The sequence below is a fragment of the Octopus sinensis genome, linkage group LG2 (assembly GCF_006345805.1).
Source record: "Octopus sinensis linkage group LG2, ASM634580v1, whole genome shotgun sequence".
NCBI classification, from domain to species: domain Eukaryota; kingdom Metazoa; phylum Mollusca; class Cephalopoda; order Octopoda; family Octopodidae; genus Octopus; species Octopus sinensis.
Window position 1 is genome coordinate 182,466,337 of NC_042998.1, and position 10,223 is coordinate 182,476,559.

At 35.6% G+C, this 10,223-nt stretch overlaps 1 long non-coding RNA gene across 1 annotated transcript; it reads left to right on the top strand.

The window, feature by feature from the left end:
• The first annotated feature begins 4,242 nt into the window (after positions 1–4,242).
• LOC115232607 lies at positions 4,243–9,768 on the top strand. The gene is made up of 3 exons (XR_003883643.2): positions 4,243–4,343; positions 8,155–8,219; positions 9,428–9,768. It is a non-coding gene; the product is annotated as an uncharacterized LOC115232607 (long non-coding RNA).
• The last annotated feature ends 455 nt before the right edge of the window (positions 9,769–10,223 follow it).

The window sequence follows — 10,223 nt, forward strand, 5'->3', positions numbered from 1 at the left end:
TGTATGTATGTATGTATGTATGTATGTATGTATGTATGTATGTATGTATGTGTGTATGTATGTATGTATGTTCAATTAGCTTACTATGAAAATGTAAGGGTATCGCGAAAGACCTGGTTGAAGGCTCAACCTTCCGAGTTCTTTCGCAGGGCTTAGAAAAACTGAAGGACCGCTGCAATAATTGTGTGAACCCGTGAGGGCGATGTATTCAATAAAATCACAATTAACTGATCCTCCTGTATTTTCTTTTATCCAAACCCAGGGACTTTTTAGCACATCCTCATCTGTGTGTGTGTGTGTGTGTACATACGTACATACATACATACATACATACATACATACGTACATACATACATACATACATACAGACAGACAGACAGACACGAATTTTAGGTTAGTTAACACTAGCAGTATCGCCCGGCGTTGCTCGGGTTTGTAAGGGAAATAACTATATAAGCATTTTTAGAGAGTTATAGCCAAAAAATAGCAAAAAAATGCATTAAAATGGAAAAAAATGATGGTAAATTTTTTTTAAATCGTTGACTCATCGTAGACATTTTTAGAGAGTTACTTCCCTTATATAATAGCGAAAAAATGCATTAAAATGGAAAAAAATGATGGTAAATTTTTTTTAAATCGTAGACTCATCGTAGACGCGCGCTAATACCCAGAAGGGCTCGATATGAATCACGACTATAAGATACCCGGTTTTGGTTAAACTGCACCGCAAAATGTGGGAGTAGTTAGGAATCTAAATCGTAGGAGACAGACATACAACTTCTCTTTTATATATAAAGATATGATTGTGACATTTTAACTTCAGAAGGTAAATTCACTGCAGTTACTGTGGAGAAAGAATTCTCTCTCATGGTAAAAAGGTGTAAAAACACCATATCTGCCTAGGGTTTTCTCTCTTCGGTATTCCCCATTGAGGAAGGCTAAAGTGTCAGAAACGATAGGTGAGAAGCGCTGGGAAGTTACAGTGTTTTTTTTACAACTTTTACCATCAGAGAGGATTTTTTTTACCGCGGTAACTGCAGTGAATTTGCCATGAGAAGTTAAAATATGTCACAAACCAACCTAAAAATCAGTCACTGATGTTGACTCTTTTTAGTTAAATCCACGGCTTTGGATCTGCCCAGGATCATCTCTTAGGTATTTCCAATTAAGGAAAGCTAAAAAGCTAGAAACGGCCGTCTGGGAATATGATAAGGGATGGTGGTGAGGGAAGCATCGGAGAAATATAGTGCTTTTACACGGCTTACCATAAGAGAGAATTTTTGGCGCTGATGTTACTCTGTGTGTGTGTGTGTGTGTGTGTGTGTGTGCGTGTGCTTGCGCGTGTGTTGGAGTTGTCTGCACACATTTATACATACATAAATACTTATAAATATATATATATATATATAAATAATAAATATTAGGGAATAAATCCAAATTTACAGGGAAAAAATCAGATTTAGGATAAATCCAATTTATAGTAAAATATTATAAAATATTATTAGAGACAAAACCACTATTTTGCAAAACAAACAAGGAAAGACTTAATCAATACATAAAATTTAATATTTTGACTATTTATCAAAATTTTATGTATTGATTAAGTCTTTCCTTGTTTGTTTTGCAAAATAGTGGTTTTGTCTCTAATAATATTTTATATATATATATATATATACATATATATGCATGTATGTATGTATGTATGTATATATATATATATATATGCATACACACACACACACACGTGTGTATGCTGGTGCTTCAGCGTGCTTACACTGTGCTAATTACGCAATCAATCATTCTGTCACTTTTTGTCTGACGGCCGGCAACAGTATATCATTCGTTGTATAATGGACTTCACGCTGAGACTATGTAAATGGAACGTACTATTATCATAGATAACTAAATACTCTATAAACACAAATTGTGAACACATCTGAGTAAATTTTATTCCTGTTTGAAACCAAATAAACCTACTTGAGATGCTCTGTCTTGAAAACGCATAACTGAGGCACAATCTAATTCTTTTTCATAATAAACTAGCAGTATTGCCCGGCGTTGCTCGGGTTTGTAAGGGAAATAACTATATAAGCATTTTTAGAGAGTTATAGCCAAAAAATAGCAAAAAAAATGCATCAAAAATGGAAAAAATAAATGATGGTAAATTTTTTTATAATCGTTGACTCATCGTAGACATTTTTAGAGAGTTGCTTCCTTAGCGAAAAAATGCATTAAAATGGGGAAAAATGATGGTAAATTATTTTTAAAATCGTAGACTCATCGTAGACGCGCGCTAATACCCAGAAGGGCTCGATATGAATCACGACTATAAGATACCCGGTTTTGGTTAAACTGCACCGCAAAATGTGGGAGTAGTTAGGAATCTAAATCGTAGGAGACAGACACTCACACAACTTCACTTTTATATATATTAAGATTTGTTGTCTTACGTTCGAGTAATAAATCTAATATTAATAACTGTTTCTGTGTGAAATAAAAAATAATGCATACTTTATTTTTGTTCGTGAAACCAAACAGTTTTCATAATACTAATCGGTTAGGGCACAAATCAGTCGCTAATTTTGTTATCTAGGTAAATATAATGGTTAGATTTGGACTCGACTCTGAAAATTATTCAACCAATACTCGTATCATATACTTAATTCGGACGCCAGTGGCTGTTCGTCTCATTTGAGTTTTGACTTGTTTTATACAGCTTGGCAGGAAGAAATTCCAAGTCTTACATTGAGTGAATGCTATAAAAATAGAAAACCTAGGCTGTGATCTCGTTTTGATTACTTATTCTAGCTTTTTCATCCCATTTACTTTTCCCATTCGCTTCAGCATCCAATTTTCTGCAAATATTGGTTTCCTTGAGACAGGGTAGTAAAGCCTTTACGAGTTACAGTCACTTATTAGCTTAGAAAAATTTAAAACTGTACTGCCTGTCATTAATTTCTCTCTCCCGTCACCTTTTCCTTGAAGAAGGACTCTATCCGAAATGTCGAATTTTTCACTCTACACGGTAAGTTCACTGAATTCTTGTTATCGATTTTATTAAATAAAGCAAGTCTTGTTGCTGCAGGCCTACATTCAATCTCTTTGGAGTCTGGTCATATAAAATCTGCATACCTAATGTTGACTAGATGCAAAGTATATATACTTAAATTTGCGTTAGTAGAAAGTCTGCTATATATCAAAATATTTTAAATTATCTACTGTTGGTAGATTCTTAAATAAAAACTCACCTTTGTTCACTATACAAAACATTTTATTCCCAGTTCATCATTAATTATCATGTTCAATCAAGGCGGCGAGCTGGCACAATCGTTAGCACGCCGGACGACATGCTTAGCGGTATTTCGACCGCCGTTACGTTGTGAGTTCAAATTCCACCGAGGTCGACTTTGCCTTTCATCCTTTCGGGGTCGATAAATTAAGTACCAGTTACGCATTGGGGTCTATGTAATCGACTTAATACCTATGTCTGTCCTTGTTTGTCCCCTCTATGTTTAGCCCCTTGTGGGTAATAAAGAAATAGGCTATTATGTTCGAGATTGAATCTTCAGATATTTAATGTAGTAACCTGAAAAAATAATGAATTAGTGTAAGTCAATTAATCAATGTTGTGATCGATTGAAAAGATATTATTTTATTGATTGATTTTGAGCATAACGGGCTGGGAAGACAACTTTGGAACTTATATTAGTTAAAAGCAATCACAAAATGAACGAGGTCATGTAATGAGGCGCGAATCTGATGTTTGGCGAGTTCAGTGACAACTCCGAACATGTTTTGGGCTTATTAGATCTCCTCAGCGCAGTATAGTTTTAGCAATACTTGTCAGATCGAAGATGGCTGAGCGATTTACATAGATATCTTGAGTGAATAATGCCTTGTGAGTGAATTTGGTAAACAGAAACTGTGAGAAAGTGTGTGTGCACGCACGTGTGCGTGTCTCCTACAACCGCCTGACAACTGGTGTTGGTTTATTTGCGTTCCCGTGACATAGCGGTTTAGCAAAATGAGATGGATAGAATAAGTGTTAGACTTTAAAAAATTAGTACAAAGGTCGACTTATTCGACTAATCCCTTCAAAGCAGTGTTCCAGCATGGCCACAGTTCAGTGACTGAAATAAATAAAAGATAAGATGTTGAACAATAGCTGATAAAAACAAAATGTTAAACAGGATGACAGAAGAAAACTGTCATAACACTGATTTTACTGTCATAACATTTGAGGCCCACGTCATTAAGATTGACAAGGGCGCTGACTCGTTTTTATGCTAAACCGGAGCATATTCAGTCAGGAACCAACAAAGACCATACACATACTGCGGAACGTGAGTAGAAGTTTTAAACTTTTTTTCATGGAACTTTGGTGATTGGTTATTATATTCATTAGTGAATAAATTATGGTCTTTAGAATTGGCAGGTTAATGGCGTTATTGTATTATCTCTCTATATATAAAGCTGAAGTTGTCTGTGTATGGCAGGTTTGGTAGCCTTCAACTAACACTATCTCCGCTGAGACCCTGCGGCGCAAGTTGACCAAAATTGTAAGTATGATAGAAGGCTTGCTCTTCCTTCCGTAGAAGAAAAAAAATCAAATCGGACCATGTTAACACCAAAAATTATTTACATCAAAAAGGTGCTTTTTTTCTATGAAAATCCCTATTTTTTACGATTTTTTGACTGCTGTGTCGCTATTTTTCGGCGTATTTCAACCAGAAAAATGTTTACTTAAAGAGAATAACAAGCTACATAATGCAGAATCTTTACTTGCAAACGCGTGCAACGCCGGTCGATACTGCTAGTTTTTAATAATAAAACAGTGTGCCAAATTAGTTTGGTACCTTGTGATTTTGAGTCGAAATCACTCCGGAATTAATTTATCTTTCATCCAGATATTTTCTTTTGCTTAGTCAGAAGGAAGGACTTTCACAGAATCTCGGGGTCTGGTGGGTAGGAAGGAGAGACAATATCCTCAAACCGGAAACCTAGTCCAACTGTTTGCAACAGAGAGGACTCCAATAAAGACACCAATGACCTGATAGTGGTGTTAAACTGGGTGACGGATTAAATCTGCCACGCATGTAGTCTACTGTTCCATACAAGTATTTTATTTATTAACCCTCGAAAAAAAGGCAAAGTTAACCTCGGTTTAATTTGAACTCAGAACACCAGACGTTGGAATAAATACGCTCTAACAACTCTTGCTGTTCGATTAAATAACACGATGGATTTAAAATAGTGATTTCAGTTTTGGCACAAAGCCAGCACTTTTAGTACTTTATTTTATCGACCCTAGAAGGATGAAAGGTAAAGTTGATCGTGGTGAAAATTGACCTCAGAACAAATTTAAATTACTAATTTCTTGTTTAGCTTTCATTTATCTAATACAAATGTGGTAAATTGAATCAAATATAAAACAGACTCTTCACCTTCGTAAATCTGCTCTTTCTGACAGTTTCAGTCACTTTTGACATGTTGATTATATGACTTCTTTAACAAAATCTAGTACTGGACTCGATGCCTTCCCTCAAGATTTCACTCTCTTTCCCCAACCAATAACTGTTTTTTCTCGCCTAACCAAACTGCAATGATTAAATTTAAATATAAATCACATTATTCTAATCAAATTCTTTCTGGAACTTCGTTTTTGCTCTACATAAACAGAAACATTCTAGAACATCCCCAACATCGACTAACCGGCAGGGATTTATTCAGCAACACTCTACAATTACTAATTCATAGTTCCTGTCTTTTCTACTGCTATGACAGTGGCTTCTGCTTCTTTGGCTTATGAAAATGCATACCCTGCCACCGGTTATCCAATAGACCCTCCTCTTAGCATTTATTCTGTGCCCCACTCTACAAATTCTGAATTATAATTTACTCAGTCCGTCTTCTTCGAACTCCAACACTCGAAACCTTACTCTTTGCCTTTGTTTTCCATACTGGCGTCAACCTACAGTAATTCAAACTATATCAACTACATCTACATATTCAGTCTGGAAGATCCTTTTATGTAAATTTTACCACATTTCACTTCATTTTAATGGGCGGTAAACTCAAGGGCTGACCCAGGCGGCACGCGTTCTAGCTACGTCACTGCTCTCACAGCCTTAGCTTTAAGAAGACATTATATGAGATGAAAACTGTTTTACAAAGTGAATTTATTCAAATGAAAAAAAACAAACAAATTATATCTTATTATTTCGAAAATGGTAAATACCACGTTTTTTTTTTAATGAAATATGTTTTATTAAAAGACACCATATCAAGCGGGGCCTCAGATTACTTTCACGGAGGCCTACTGTTCCTCGGAATCCACCTAAAGAACTGGTTTAGATATATCGACCCAATATTCAGCTGGTTCTTTATTTCATTGAAGGACGAAAGGCAAAGTTAGCCACAACTGGATTCGAAAGCAGAACGTTAAAAAGCGCAACCATATAGCGCAAGACAACTAGTTCGATAGTATCTATTATACCAAATCACCAACTTTAATAATACAGTAATTAATCGTTTCTTCGACACAGAAGAAATTGAAAATGCTTAAGCTGTTACACATATGTAAAAAGACGACATCCTGACAAATCGTTGTTTGAACGATGTCACACTCAATAAAGTAATGACTTCTATATGTCGAAAGTCACAGTCTAAAGGAGTGCACTGTATCTATTGTCATTTTATTCACATAGACGATGCATTATAAGAATATATATTAATCTCAGTACTTTACTACAACTATATTTTATAAACATCAAAATGGTCAAAACGCAAATTTCACATCGACGGGATGTGAACGTAGAATGTAAAGGGAGATAACTTATTACAGTCCATAATTTTCTCCATAAAGTTCTAACAATTCAACCACGAACTCCGTATATTCCTGGGGATTATTTCAGAAATTTTGAAAAGACGAAAGATGAAGACGACTCGGTAGGGTTTAAAAACATAGCATATAGGGACGTGGCTAATTACAACGAGACGTTTTATCAAGTCAATTACTCTTTTCGACCTAATACAACAAGCAAGCAGTATTCTAGGGGAGATAACTCGGACGCAACAACATTATGTTCAGATGGCAATGACGACCAAATAGCTGCAAGTACACTACCTCGGTACTACTGAGTAAAAGCAGGGATCATCGGTTCGATGAAACCGATTGATCGTAGGCATAGACACTAAGGTTAAGTTACGTTAGGAGTGGCTAATATCAACAACTGTATTACGAAAGACAGAATAATAAATACAGTACTGTACTTTTAATCAAGCACGCTGTCCAATCTGATAGGGCAAAATACCTGTGCATTGTAAATATACGCTATAATACAGTAAATTCAACATTTTAAACTTAAAGTCTGACTTACCATGAATGGTTAAGATATGTTGTGGATAAGCCGTGATTTTATCTGCTGCTTCCGAAATTAGTTTAAGAAAGGTCCGTGGTACCAGGGTATAATTGTGTACATATATAGATATACATATAGGCGCAGGAGTGGCTATATGGTAAGTAGCTTGTTTACGAACCACATGGTTCCAGGTTCAGTCCCACTGCATGGCACCTTGGTCAAGTGTCTTTTACTATAGCCTCGGGCCGACCAAAGCCTTGTGAGTGGATTTAGTAGACGGAAACTGAAAGAAGCCCGTCGTATATATGTATATGTATATATGCCTGTGTGTGTGTTTGTGTCTGTTTGTCCCCCCCAACATTGCTTGACAACCGATGCTGGTGTGTTCATGTCCCCGTAACTTAGCGGTTCGGTAAAATAGACCGATAGAATAAGTACTAGGCTTACAAAGAATAAGACTTGGGGTCGATTTGCTCGATTAAAGGCGGTGCTCCAGCATGGCCGCAGTCAGATGACTGAAACAAGTAAAAGAGAGAGCAAAAGAGTATACAGGGGTTATACACTAACGACTAAAACAAGTCCTTCCTCCCTAGAATGCATTCCTTCTAAAATTGTCTCTCTACTCGTATGTTTACAGCAGTCTCTGACTTGCAACATTTTAAAGGAAAGATTAGCTGTGTCAAACTGAATAATCTTGGAGTACCTGCAAAAGCTATAGGTTCTGCCCCTCTCTCAGATCTAGCAAAATAAATAAATAAATAAAATTAACATACATTTATATTATTTGTTTCAGGCAATAATCAATATACACAATGCAGTCTATACATTTTATGCTGCTTCTTCTTATCACATTTTCAGGTAAGTATATTTCTCTGAATTAATGATTCATATTAATAAGCTAATTGCTGAAGAGGTGCTGACAAAGCTAAAGTAAGCAGAGAGAAGCCAATTGGCACAGATTGACCTTGAACTCTGTTGCACATGCACACTAAGTTATAACATTCTTGTTCACCTCTGCTGTTTATAGCAGTGCTTGGAAGTAAGGTGTGAAGAGTGTAGTCACTTCAAAAAGAAAATCGGGTTTCAGATGAGCAGGATCTCCTTGATTATGTTAAAAAGGGTAATAAGAGGTGACAAATTGTAGGTCTATGGCTAATGCCCGAAACCAAGGCTTGAAAGGAACAAGATTTCAAGAAGCTGAGGAAATCCAAGAAAATGTTACAAGGCAGCTTGCTTGCTATCCCAAAAATGGAGTTCTGGAAATGCTTCCATCAATGGAAACAAAGCTGGTATGGCTTCAAAAGGGAACTACTAAATGCCAAGTTGATGTGTGGTGTAGGTTTTTTTTTTTGTAGCACCTATAAATAATAATAATAATAATAATAATAATAATGATATAATAATAATAATGATAATAATAATAATGATAATAATAATAATAATAATAATAATAATAATAATAATAATAATGATAATAATAATAATGATAATAATAATAATAATAATAATAATAATAATAATAATAATGAAATTATTGTATACAGTGCTCAGGTGCACCACAACTTGTCAAAAGTGCGCATAAAGCATATGCAGTAATGTATAAATGTCTGGAAAGCGAACAGTGTATGAGTCAGATACATGCCTGTGTGTATATGGAGGGAAGAAAATCAGGTGTAGTGTTGGTGAATCTCAGGAAGCATGGAAGTTTTGAAGGATGCAGTGCTCCGACAACTAACAATTGATACCAGCAGTTTGTTCCATGCTTCAGCAACTCTTAGCGGGAAAAACATGTTTCCGAAAGTCATGGGAGCTGTGCTGTTTTCTGACTTTGTAAACATGTCCACAAGTGTTAGACAGGTGGAATTTGAAAAGGTGCTCAGTTATTGTTACCTGTCCTAATACTTTTTGCTCAGACCTCATAGGTGTGTGTGTGTGTGTGCGTGTGTGTTTTGAGTGTAAGTCAGTAAAACCATTATATAGGTAAATACAGACTTGTGAAATTTAAACAAAAGTGAAGAATATACATTAATTTCTTGTTTTGAGAAAAAAATCTTTTGTTTTTACAGTATTTTGCAATGGTTTGAAAAAGGAGAAGGCCAAGAAAAAAGGAAAACAACTCAATGACGACCCACTTAAATTAATTTTGGATCAAAATAACTGGAAGGAACTAGCTTCAAAATTTATTTCGGACGTTGCCTCTAACATAGATATGAACAAGGTAATGAAGATGGTAAAGAATTTCAATGTAACATCCTTTCTGAAGGACTTGCAGAAAAAAGAGTTATAATTTTAAATGACGTAATGATAAAATGATATTCTTAAGGTTGTAGGTCTAACAAAAGAACTTTTGTAAGACTGAATAAATCTAGAAGTATTTTTGTAATAAATGCACCATGTATATGATAATGTGATATGTCATTAATATATTTCAACATTATTCCTTTATGTCACACTTTGGACACTGTTTATAATTTAATCTGTGTACTAGTCTATGGTTAATAAACCAGCAGGTCTGTGTGGTTAAGAAGTTCGCTTCCAAACCATATGGTTTTGGGTTCTACGTGGAACCTTGCTAGTGTCTTCTGGTATAACTCTGGATTAACCAAATAACAGTGAAATCTGTGTCAAATTACAACCCACTGTTTAGACTACTGTGGATAATATAATTCCAGATAGGTAAAAAAGTGTAAAGAGCCCCCCTTAGGTTACGAATGACCAATGGATTGCACCTAGAAAATTATCCTCCGAGGCACAAGTCCGGGCAAGGTTGTTTATGGATGACCAGCAGTCGCCCATACATACCAAACTCCCCTCTCCATGACACCGATGTTATCCACGGAAAAGGCAATGGCTGATGCAGTT